This window comes from Staurois parvus, unplaced genomic scaffold (genome assembly GCF_062004578.1).
Source record: "Staurois parvus isolate SC_StPar_1 unplaced genomic scaffold, SC_StPar_1.0 ptg001181l, whole genome shotgun sequence".
Lineage (NCBI taxonomy): Eukaryota > Metazoa > Chordata > Amphibia > Anura > Ranidae > Staurois > Staurois parvus.
This window is the reverse complement of record NW_028318977.1, coordinates 1,354,553-1,367,207: the sequence shown is the minus strand read 5'-3', so window position 1 is coordinate 1,367,207 and position 12,655 is coordinate 1,354,553.

Genomic DNA, 12,655 nt, shown 5'->3' with positions numbered 1-12,655 from the left:
CCCATGCTCCAGGGGGGCCCTTCTCTGCAATACACAAACTTCAAGCACAGTTCACTAAATCATCTCCATTAATCTTCCCCTATTGATAGAGTTCTCCCTTTCTGCTATCACCACCTTTTATAGTGGGGAGCTAAGCTATGAAGCTCTCACACCCTATTGACTGCTTTGGGGCCACAGAAATGGGTCAATGACTGGATGAGACATTACGGGTCAGCTATCTAATCCAGCAACTGCTGACTCCGAACCTCCTGTGAAGTCTTCTGTATGAGAAGAACCAGGGGCGGACTGACAACTCATGGGGCCCCCGGGCAATAGGGGATCATGGGGCCCCTGTGTCCTTGCCCAAACTCAAAAAAGCCTATGAAAAGGTACCAGGGGCATCTCATGGGGCCCCCTACTGACCCCGGGCTCACGGGCAGTGCCCGAGTTTCCAAATGGTCAGTCCGCCCCTGAGAAGAACAGATATCAGATGCACAGGAGGAGTCATTATCTCTGGTGAAGCTAAGGGGTCACAGGGGTCACAATGGCAAACCCACCCATGCTCCAGGGGTCCCTTCTCTGCAATACACAAACTATAAGCACAGTTTATTAAATCTTCTCCACTAATCTTACCCTATTGATTGAGCTCTCCCTGTCTGCTAACTATCATCGCCTTTTATAGTGGGGGGCCAAGTTATGAAGCTCTCACACCCTATTGACTGCTTTGGGGCCACAGAAATGGGTCAATGACTGGGTGAGACATTATGGGTCAGCTATCTAATCCAGCAACTGCTGACTCTGAACCTCCTATGAATTCTCCTGTATAAGAAGAACAGACTTCAGATGCACAGGAGGAGTCATTATCTCTGGTGAAGCTTCAGGGGTCACAGGGGTCACAATGGCAAACCCACCCATGCTCCAGGGGGGCCCTTCTCTGCAATACACAAACTTCAAGCACAGTTCACTACATCATCTTATCATGTACCTGGTGACAGAGGCCAATGGAGAGAGGGCTTCCCTTGCGGCTATTTTCCGGACTCCCCTGAAGGTGGGACACCAGGAGTCAGGCCCAGAGTAGCACAGGTCGCCTGTGGGAGTGCTTGTTTGGTGGTCCACCCAGGAGCACGGCTGATGCGCTGAGATGGGGGCTGCTGGCAGGGGGTGCCTGTGCGAGGTATGCAGGTCTTCCAGAGAACATAGGATCACAGGATAAGCAGTTTGAGCCAAGGTCAGGTGCCAGGTGGGGATCGGAGCAGACATAGTCAAAAGGGATAGCCGAGGTCATACACAGAGAGCAGGAATGAAGATCCGTTAGACAAGCTGGGGTCAGGTCGGGGTTAAACAGAGCAGACAGGTCCAGGAGCAAACCGAGTTGTTAACAAATCACAAGTCAGGATAGCAAGGGAACAAAGGTACTAGGGAGCCAGAGATCAACCAGCACCTGAGAGTAGTGCAGGGCTTCCTTATAAAGGGTGTTTGGCTCCAAATTTGAGCCGATGTGAACTTCTGCAGCCATGCAAGGTACTGGCAAGGGTGCCCTGACCCATCTCCACTAATCTTCCCCTTTGACAAAGCTCTCCCTGTCTGCTATCACCAACTTTTATAGTGAGTGGCTAAGTTATGAAGCTCTCACACCCTATTGACTGCTTTGGGGCCACAGAAATGAGTCAATGACTGGGGTATACAGTATGGGTCAGCTATCTAATCCAGCAACTGCTGACTGTGAACCTCCTGTGAAGTCTCTTGTGTGAGAAGAACAGACATCAGATGCACAGGAGTAGTCATTATCTCTGCTGGAGCTTCAGGGGTCACAGGGGTCGCAATGGCAAACCCACCTATGCTCCAGGGGGCCTGTGCAGCCTCCCTGTTACATAAAATTTTGCATGGGGGGGTTATTCCATGTATGACTCAGCCTGCAGTAGCTGAAAGGCATTTCCTCCTCTTCTCCTTCCCACTGCTTTCAGTTGCTGCACAAAGAGCCATACCGGAGTCTGTTCCCTTCCCCGCCGTACAGATCACCCCCTCCTGTCCTCTGTCAGATTCCCCATGAATGAATACAGCGAGTTATTAGTAACGATCATTAACTTTGTTTATTCATACCTGAAGCATAGTAAACTGTGTTTACTATGCTTCGGTTTACGAATGAACAAGAAGGCTTCCTGTTCATTCATTCTGTGCCAGGGAATGTATTTCTTCAGTCCGTTTCTTTGTCTCAAAACTGAGACAGAGAAAGGGACAAGACAACCTAACCCCCCCCCCCCACCACCCCAAAAAAAATGAAGAAAAAATTATTTTGAAAAATGCAACAAACTAATTTTAAAGACATAAAAAATGTAAATTGTACAGAATAGTTTTAAAAAATTGGGGGCTCATTCGCATGGGTTCTCTGGCCCATACAGTGTGAATGAGCAGTTTGTTTGTGTAGCCGCCTGTTACTCTATGAGAACTCAGCAACTGTATGAACATGTATGACTGAATGAAAAAACTGACCCCATGACATAGACAGGAGAGTAAGAAACACAAAGTAACATTGTTTATAAACATCGATCAGACGGGAGATAGAGAGATACAAAGTAACATTGTTTATAAACATCGATCAGACGGGAGATAGAGAGATACAAAGTAACATTGTTTATAAACACCGATCAGACGGGAGACGGAGAGATACAAAGTAACATTGTATATAAACATCGATCAGACGGGAGATAGAGAGATACAAAGTAACATTGTTTATAAACATCGATCAGACGGGAGATAGAGAAGTACAAAGTAACATTGTTTATAAACATCAGACGGGAGATAGAGAGATACAAAGTAACATTGTTTATAAACATCGATCAGACGGGAGATAGAGAGGTACAAAGTAACATTGTTTATAAACATCAGACGGGAGATAGAGAGATACAAAGTAACATTGTTTATAAACATCGATCAGACGGGAGATAGAGAGATACAAAGTAACATTGTTTATAAACATCGATCAGACGGGAGACGGAGAGATACAAAGTAACATTGTTTATAAACATCGATCAGACGGGAGACGGAGAGATACAAAGTAACATTGTATATAAACATCGATCAGACGGGAGACGGAGAGATACAAAGTAACATTGTATATAAACATCGATCAGACGGGAGACGGAGAGATACAAAGTAACACTGTATATAAACATCGATCAGACGGGAGATAGAGAGATACAAAGTAACATTGTTTATAAACATGGATCAGACGGGAGATAGAGAGATACAAAGTAACATTGTTTATAAACATCGATCAGACGGGAGATAGAGAGATACAAAGTAACATTGTTTATAAACATCGATCAGACGGGAGATAGAGAGGTACAAAGTAACATTGTTTATAAACATCAGACGGGAGATAGAGAGATACAAAGTAACATTGTTTATAAACATTGATCAGACAGAAAGAAAGAAACAGAGAGATAAAGTAAGATTGCTTATATACATCGATGAGACGGGAAATAAAGAGATACAAAGTAACATTGTTTATAAACATCGATCAGACGGGAGATAGAGAGATACAAAGTAACATTGTTTATAAACATCGATCAGACGGGAGATAGAAAGATACAAAGTAACATTGTTTATAAACATCGATCAGACGGGAGATAGAGAGATACAAAGTAACATTGTTTATAAACATCGATCAGACGGGAGATAGAGAGATACAAAGTAACATTGTTTATAAACATCGATCAGACCGGAGAAGGAAAAAAAGAAGGAAAGAAAGAAAGAGAGAAAGAAAGAAAGAAAGAAAGAAAGAAAGAAACACTGTTTATAAACATCGATCAGATGGGAGATGGAGAGATACAAAGTAACATTGTTTATAAACATCGATCAGACGGGAGATAGAGAGGTACAAAGTGACATTGTTTATAAACATCGATCAGACCGGAGAAGGAAAGAAAGAAAGAGAGAGAGAGAGAGAGGGGGGAGGGGAGAGGGAGAGAAAGAAAGAAAGAAAGAAAGAAAGAAAGAAAGAAAGAAACATTGTTTATAAACATCGATCAGACGGGAGATAGAGAGATACAAAGTAACATTGTTTATAAACATCAATCATATGAAAGATAGAGAGATACATAGTAACATTGTTTATAAACATCGATCAGACCGGAGAAGGAAAGAAAGAGAGAGAGAGGGGGGGGAGAGGGGGAGAGGGAGAGAAAGAAAGAAAGAAAGAAAGAAAGAAAGTAACATTGTTTATAAACATCGATCAGATGGGAGATGGAGAGATACAAAGTAACATTGTTTATAAACATCGATCAGACGGGAGATGGAGAGATACAAAGTAACATTGTTTATAAACATTGATCAGACGGGAGATAGAGAGATACAAAGTAACATTGTTTATAAACATCGATCAGACGGGAGATAGAGAGATACAAAGTAACATTGTTTATAAACATCGATCAGAGGGGAGATAGAGAGATACAAAGTAACATTGTTTATAAACATCGATCAGACGGGAGATAGAGAGATACAAAGTAACATTGTTTATAAACATCGATCAGACGGGAGATAGAGAGATACAAAGTAACATTGTTTATAAACATCGATAAGAAAGAAAGAAAGAAAGAAAGAAAGAAAGAAAGAAAGAAAGAAAGAGAGAGAGAGAAAGTAACATTGTTTATAAACATCGATGAGACGGGAGATGGAGAGATACAAAGTAACATTGTTTATAAACATCGATCAGACGGGAGATAGAGAGGTACAAAGTAACATTGTTTATCAACATCGATGAGACGGGAGATAGAGAGATACAAAGTAGCATTGTTTATAAACATCGATCAGACGGGAGATAGAGAGATACAAAGTAGCATTGTTTGTAAACACCGATCAGACGGAAGATAGATACAAAGTAACATTGTTTATAAAGATCGATGAGACGGAAGATAGATACAAAGTAACATTGTTTATAAACATTGATGAGACAGGAGAAAGAAAGAATGAATAGCATATGAATGAAATGGCAATAACAATGTACAAATATATTGCTCCATTGTATTTCCTCAGTGACACCTCCAGTCTATGTGGAAGTGTCATGGTATACAGAATCTGCCGCCTTCATTCTGACATCCACTCCTTCTGGGTAATACAGAGAAAAGAGTTTGAAAAGGTTTTTTAGGACTGAGCTGTTTAATCACTGATTGGTTACAGAGGACCACTACGATCCCACGCCTTGTACAACATAATGATGTCATCCTCTTCCCAAGAGGAGATCTCCTCAAAGTGATGGGACGTCCCTCGTTAGACATCTTCCCCCAGAACTGGCCTAAGCAGTGATACATTTCCCCTCACCCATTCCCATGACAACTCAAATATTTGGATTTCCCAAAATGTCACAATGGTGACTCCAATGGTGATCTCCCCAGCGGGGACACAGCAATAGAAACCCAGGATACTCAATCCCCCCCAAATCCCAAATGGAAGGGCAGAACAGTGGCTAAGTGGTTAGCACATCCGCCTAGCAGCACTCAGGTTGTTGGTTTGAATCCCACCTGCCTGGAGTTTGCATGTTCTCTCTGTGTGGGTTTCCTCTGGGTACTCTGGTTTTCTCCCACACGCCAAAGACATGCTGGAAGGTGAATTGGCTCCTGTCTAAATTGTCCCTAGTATGTGTATGTATGAATGTGAGTTAGGGACCTTAGATTGTACACCCCTTGAGGGTTAGGGACTGATGGGAATGTACAATATATATGTAAAGTGCTGTGTAAATTGATGGCGCTATATAAGTACCTGAAATAATGACAGTATACTGCCCTCAGAGCTGCACCTCACATTATCAGCCACTAGATGGCACTCACATATCAGCTTTCTGAACAGATTGACATCACCCCAGTCTGTGCAGGAGATCTGGGAGGGGGAGGGGTGATCTTTTTCAGTGTCCTCCCATCCCCCTCCTCTGATAGTTCTGCACTACTAATGGCCATAGGTGGAAGTGTCAGTTAGTCAGTGTCTAGTAAAAGTTAGTCCCATTCAGCTGGAACTGTTCTTTTCTGTTATCTGAGTGTCTTCTTCATCTCTGATTGGATGAGGAGGGGGGCTGACCAGTACAAACACACTGACATCAAAAAATGCACTGACACTGGAGGCTGTACTGTCATTGGAGTCTGAACTGACACTAGAGGCTGCAGTGACATTGGAGGATGTACTGACACTAGAGGCTGCACTGATATGAGGATGAACTGACACTAGAGGCTTCACTGTCATTGGAGGATGAACTGACACTAGAGGCTGCACTGATATGAGGATGAACTGACACTAGAGGCTTCACTGTCATTGGAGGATGAACTGACACTAGAGGCTGCACTGATATAAGAGGATGAACTGACACTAGAGGCTTCACTGTCATTGGAGGATGAACTGACACTAGAGGCTGCACAGACATTGGAGGATGTACTGACACTAGAGGCTGCACTGATATAAGAGGATGAACTGACACTAGAGGCTTCACTGTCATTGGAGGATCAATTGACACTAGATTCTGCACTGATATAAGAGGATGAACTGACACTAGAGGCTGCACTGACATTGGAGGATGAACTGACACTAGATTCTGCACTGATATAAGAGGATGAACTGACACTAGAGGCTGCACTGATATAAGAGGATGAACTTACACTAGAGGCTTCACTGTCATTGGAGGATGAACTGACACTAGAGGCTGCACTGATATAAGAGGATGAACTGACACTAGAGGCTGCACTGATATAAGAGGATGAACTTACACTAGAGGCTTCACTGTCATTGGAGGATGAACTGACACTAGAGGCTGCACTGATATAAGAGGATGAACTGACACTAGAGGCTGCACTGATATAAGAGGATGAACTTACACTAGAGGCTTCACTGTCATTGGAGGCTGAACTGACACTAGAGGCGTCACTGTCATTGGAGGATGTACTGACACTAGAGGCATCACTGTCATTAGAGGCTGAACTGACACTAGAGGCTTCACTGTCATTGGAGGCTGAACTGACACTTGAGGCTTCACTGTCATTGGAGGATGCACTGACACTAGAGGCTTCACTGTCATTGGAGGATGCACTGACACTAGAGGCTTCACTGTCATTGGAGGATGTACCGACACTGGTAGCTACTCTAAAAACTCTACTCTAGCAACTCTAAAACCAGAGACTGCACTGATATCAGAGGATGCACTGACACTTGAGGCTGCACTGTCATTGGAGGCTTCACTGTCATCAGAGGCTTCACTGTCATCAGAGGCTGAACTGACACTAGAGGCTGCACTGACATTGGAGGTCACACTGACACCAAAGGCTACAATGACACTGGAAGCCGCGCTGGTACTAGAGGCTGCACATTACCTTTGTAATATGATTTTTAAAAAATGTTAATATATATTTTGATTTTGATTTTTACATTTTTTAAACATTTTAATTTTTTTTTTATATATATATATATATATATATATATATGTATTTATTTTTACATGTTACATCATAGCAGAATTGGGATTTCCCAGCGGAGGGAGGGGGGCTGCTCACGTCAGGTCATGTCCGGTGATTGGATGCCATTCTTTTCGGCAGAGCCAATAATGGTGGTGATACTTTCCAGGTCCTGACAGTGCTGAACTTTCACCTCTCTGATGAAGGGGGGGGGGCATTTATTTGATCCTCTAGCCCCTCCCCTAATCACAATCATATAAAATATTCATTTGCAATGGGAAAGGGACTCCCTTACCTATCTGGGAATACAGCTTACGAGTAACCTCTCTGATCTTTATGTCAAAAACAGGGGCGGACTGACAACTCATGGGGCCCCCGGGCAATAGGGGATCATGGGGCCCCTGTGTCCTTGCCCAAACTCAAAAAAGCCTATTAAAAAGGTACCAGGGGCCTCTCATGGGGCCCTCTACTGACCCCGGGCCCTCGGGCAGTGCCTGAGTTTCCAAATGGTCAGTCCGCCCCTGGTCAAAAACTTTCTTCCACCCCTTGGTGGCATCTGAGCAGACCTAACTAGGTGGCATCTCCCATGCTTCTCCTGGTTTGGTAGGGGTGCTATACTAAAAATGAATATCCTCCCACGCCTCCTCTATCTATTTCAAACCTTACCTATCCATCTACCACCCGCCTTCTTCGTTTCATGCAGAAGAATGTGCTCTCTTTTTCTCTGGAATCATAAACGGCCACGTATTTCCTTCTCCCAACTTGTGCTCCCCAAATCCAAAGGGGGGATTGGACTACCTGACCTGCAACGTTACCATCGGGCCTGCCATCTTACTAGGATCACCGATTGGAATATTCACTTTACCACCAAAGTGTGGGTCCACCTGGAACACTCTTGTTCCACTTCCCCCTTGGCATCGATCTCGTGGCTTTTGACCACATTCCTCAAGACCTCCTCCTACATCCAATAATCGGTCCTTCCCTTAAAACCTTTCGCTTAGCCTGTAAATCGGCCTCCATTTCCGATGCCCCGAACCCACTAACTTCTCCGCCTCAATCCGGACTTCCCTCCCGGTATGCATAAGTCCTTTCCATTGGCACATTGGCCACAAAGTCAAGTATTGGCAAACCATTTTTTTCACAATGGCCAGCTGAAGTCTTGTTCTTCCCTGGCAAGTACTATGGGTGATCTCACCTTTCCCTTTTGGGCCTATCTTCAAATCAGACATTTTCTTCTCTCTCCTGCATATCTCCATAAATGGGTCCACCCTCTCATCTCCTTTGAGTCACTCTGAACCACGGAGGCATTTAGTATCATTGACCTATCTGCTTCTTCTTGGTGACAGAACCTCTGATTCACTTCCCGCCTGCAAAGCTTAGAAAAGAGACTTAAACATTGACTTTTCTTCCTCTGATTGGGACCTTTACCTTTTCTCATAAGTGCTCCTTGAATGTTTCGGCACAAGAAAACGGATACAAGTTGGCAACACTTTGGTACAATATACCTTCTAGAATCCATCATTTTAATCCATCCAGATCCAGTATTTGTTGGAGATGTGGGGCTCCTGTTGGATCTCTTCTTCATATCTGGTGGGACTGCCCTATGGTTCAGCCCTTTTGGCAGGAGGTACAGTTGTGTTAAAAAAAATAGCAGTGTGTTGAAAAAAGTGAATAAAGCTGAAAATACTTCTAATAGCTTTTATTTCCATACACACAAATGCATTGGGAACACCAGGGGCGGACTGACAACTCATGGGGCCCCCGGGCAATAGGGGATCATGGGACCCCTGCGTCCTTGCCCAAACTCAAAAATGCCTATGAAAAAGGTACCAGGGCATCTCATGGGGCCCCCTACTGACCCCAGGCCCTCGGGCAGTGCCCGAGTTCCCAAATGGTCAGTCCGCCCCTGGGGAACACTACACATTCTATTCCAAATCAAAACATGAAGAAAAATACATAAAATTTGTGTTGTTCCTCTAAAAAAAATTGAAGAAAAGTGAATATTAGATGGTTCAAAAAAATCGCAGTGTTTGTATTCTTCTTTACAAACTCAAACATTCACTATATAAACTGAAAAATGTTTGAAGATTTTGCTTTCCTTTGAATGACTTAATGAATATTTGGTTGTAGTCGCACTGTTTCTGAGAACTGCTGTACATCTGTGTTGCATGGAGTCACCCAACTTCTGGCCCCTGTGATCAGGTATTCCAGCCCAGGATGATTGGACGACATTCCACAGTTCTTCTCTATTTCTTGGTTTTGCCTCAGAAACTGCATTTTTTATGTCACCCACAAGTTTTCTATTGGATTAAGATCCGGGGATTGGGCTGGCCACTCCATAACGTCAATCTTGTTGGTCTGGAACCAAGATGTTGCACGTTTACTGGTGTGTTTGGGGTCGTTGTCTTGTTGGAACACCCATTTCAAGGGCATTTCCTCTTCAGCATAATGCAGCATGACCTCTTCAAGTATTCTGATGTATTCAAACTGATCCATGATCCCTGGTATGCGATAAATAGGCCCAACACCGTAGTATGAGAAACATCCCCATATCATGATGCTTGCACCACCATGCTTCACTGTCTTCTCAGTGTACTGTGGCTTAAATTCAGTGTTTGGGGTCGTCTGACAAACTGTCTCCGCCCACTAGACCCAAAAAGAACAATCTTACTTTCGTCAGTCCACAAAATGTTGCGCCATTTCTCTTTAGGCCAGTCAATGTGCTCTTTGGCAGATTGTAACCTCTTCAGCACATGTCTTTTTCCCAACAGTGGGACTTTGCGGGGGCTTCTTGCAGATAGCTTGGCTTCACATCGGCGTCTTCTAATTGTAACAGTCCTCACAGGGAACGTCACACCTTCTTTCATCTTCCTGGAGCTGATTGTTGGCTGAGTCCGCCCCATTTTGGCTATTCTTCTATCCATTTGAATGGTAGTTTTTCGCTTCCTTCCACGTCTTTCAGGTTTTGGTTGCCATTTTAAAGCATTTGCGATCATTTTAGCTGAGCAGCCGATCATTTTCTGCACTTCTTTATGTTTTCCCCTCTCCAATCAACTTTTTAATCAAGTACACAACACAACTGTACATCAGATTCCTTCTTCGGTGTCTACTCTTGATATTGAGTTCCAGGGGCGGACTGACATCTCATGGGGCCCCCGGGCAATAGGCGGTCATGGGGCCCCTGTGTCCTCGCCCACACCCAAAAAAGCCTATGAAAGTTACCAGGGACATCTCATGGGGCCCCCTACTGACCCCGGGCCCTCGGGCAGTGCCCGAGTTCCCCAATGGTCAGTCCGCCCCTGTTGAGTTCTCTCCGGCCCAACACCTCCTCCACCACACTCCGCTTCCCAAACGTCTATATTTCAGATCTCGGCCAAACTCTGCTTACCAGTTCTCTGGGGGTCTGTTCACCCCCCCCCCCCCCCCCCCCACAGTGTGAGATTGGTTCATACGCTTGAACAGAATTGCTGAAATGGAAGAGCTGATTGCTTCTTCTCTGGATAACCCTACTAAATTTTCTCATACGTGGTCCTGTTGGATTCACTTCCAAACGACCCCTGAATATCGTTCTTTCATGGGCCTTGCTGATTGATTCTGAATCTCTCTGATACCCCGTAGTGTTTCTGGCGATATATCGGCTCTCTGTTTTTTCAAGGTTGTAATTGAGGTCCTTTGTCTCGATGTCCTGTACTGCTTGCAGCAAGCTACGCTTGGCACCCTGATACGCCTGCAACTGTCCCCAGCTCGCTTCTCTGCCAGGGTTGCGCATATCTCTCATGTCCTGGGAGTCTAGAGTAAAGGTGACTTACCTACCCTCCTACTCCTCCACACCTCCTCCCCGTCCGTCAGTACATGTCCGGGCTTGTCTGAAGTTTGCTAGAGAGCATTTGGATGATCCAGAAGAGGATTGGGAGAATGTCATATGGTCAGATGAAACCAAAATAGAACTGTTTGGTAGAAACACAACTCGTCGTGTTTGGAGGAGAGAGAATGCTGAGTTGCATCCAAAGAACACCATACCTACTGTGAAGCATGGGGGTGGCAACATCATGCTTTGGGGCCATTTCTCCGCAAAGGGACCAGGACGACTGATCCATGTACAGGACAGAATGAATGGGGCCATGTATCGTGAGATTTTGAGTGCAAACCTCCTTCCATCAGCAAGGGCATTGAAGATGAAACGTGGCTGGGTCTTCCAACATGACAATGATCCCAAACATACCGCCCGAGCAACGAAGGAGTGGCTTCGTAAAAAGCATTTCAAGGTCCTGGAGTGGCCTAGCCAGTCTCCAGATCTCAACCCCATAGAAAACCTTTGGAGGGAGTTGAAAGTCCGTGTTGCCCAGCGACAGCCCCAAAACATCACTGCTCTAGAGGAGATCTGCATGGAGGATGGGCCAACATACCAGCAACAGTGTGTGCCAACCTTGTGAAGACTTACAGGAAACGTTTGACCTCTGTCATTGCCAACAAAGGATATATAACAAAGTATTGAGATGAACTTTTCATATTTACCAAATACTTATTTTCCACCATAATTTGCAAATAAATTCTTTCCAGATCAGCCAATGTGATTGTCTGGATTTGTTTTCTCATTTTGTCTCTCATAGTTGAGGTCTACCTATGATGCCAATTACAGACCTCTCTCATCTTTTTAAGTGGGAGAACTTGCACAATTGGTGGCTGACTAAATACTTTTTTGCCCCACTGTACATCATCGACCCTGCCAGTGCTGTGATTCCAATATGCTGAATAAGGGCTTGAGACCAGATATGCCTTTAATGTTCCTGCACTCGCATGTTCTCATTTTACCGTTTTCTTTTCCCTGGGATGACTTACGTCTGATTCTTTGTCTATGTATTGCTATGTATCTTGTTGTTTGCTGTATGTATATTACCTCCTATTGTATTTCCGACTGATACCTTGTATTACCTGTACTTATTGTATGCTCTGAGTTTATTAATAAACTTTATGGAAAAAAAAAAATATTCATGATCCCAGAATAGATTTTTTCGTTGTTGTTCCTGTTGGCTGTGGTCAGAGAGTTGTCATAGGAGGTCAGACAGACGTTGTCCCAGCTACACTGGCATTGATCCATAGGGGGATAGAGGGCTTCTTATAGGTGACACTCACTACATCGCCACGACTATTGTGGCAGCCATATCTGAGATCTCATCACCTCCCATCCCCCTCAGCCTGTGCAAACCAGGATGAGAGGATCATGGGAGATTACAGGAGAAGCCATG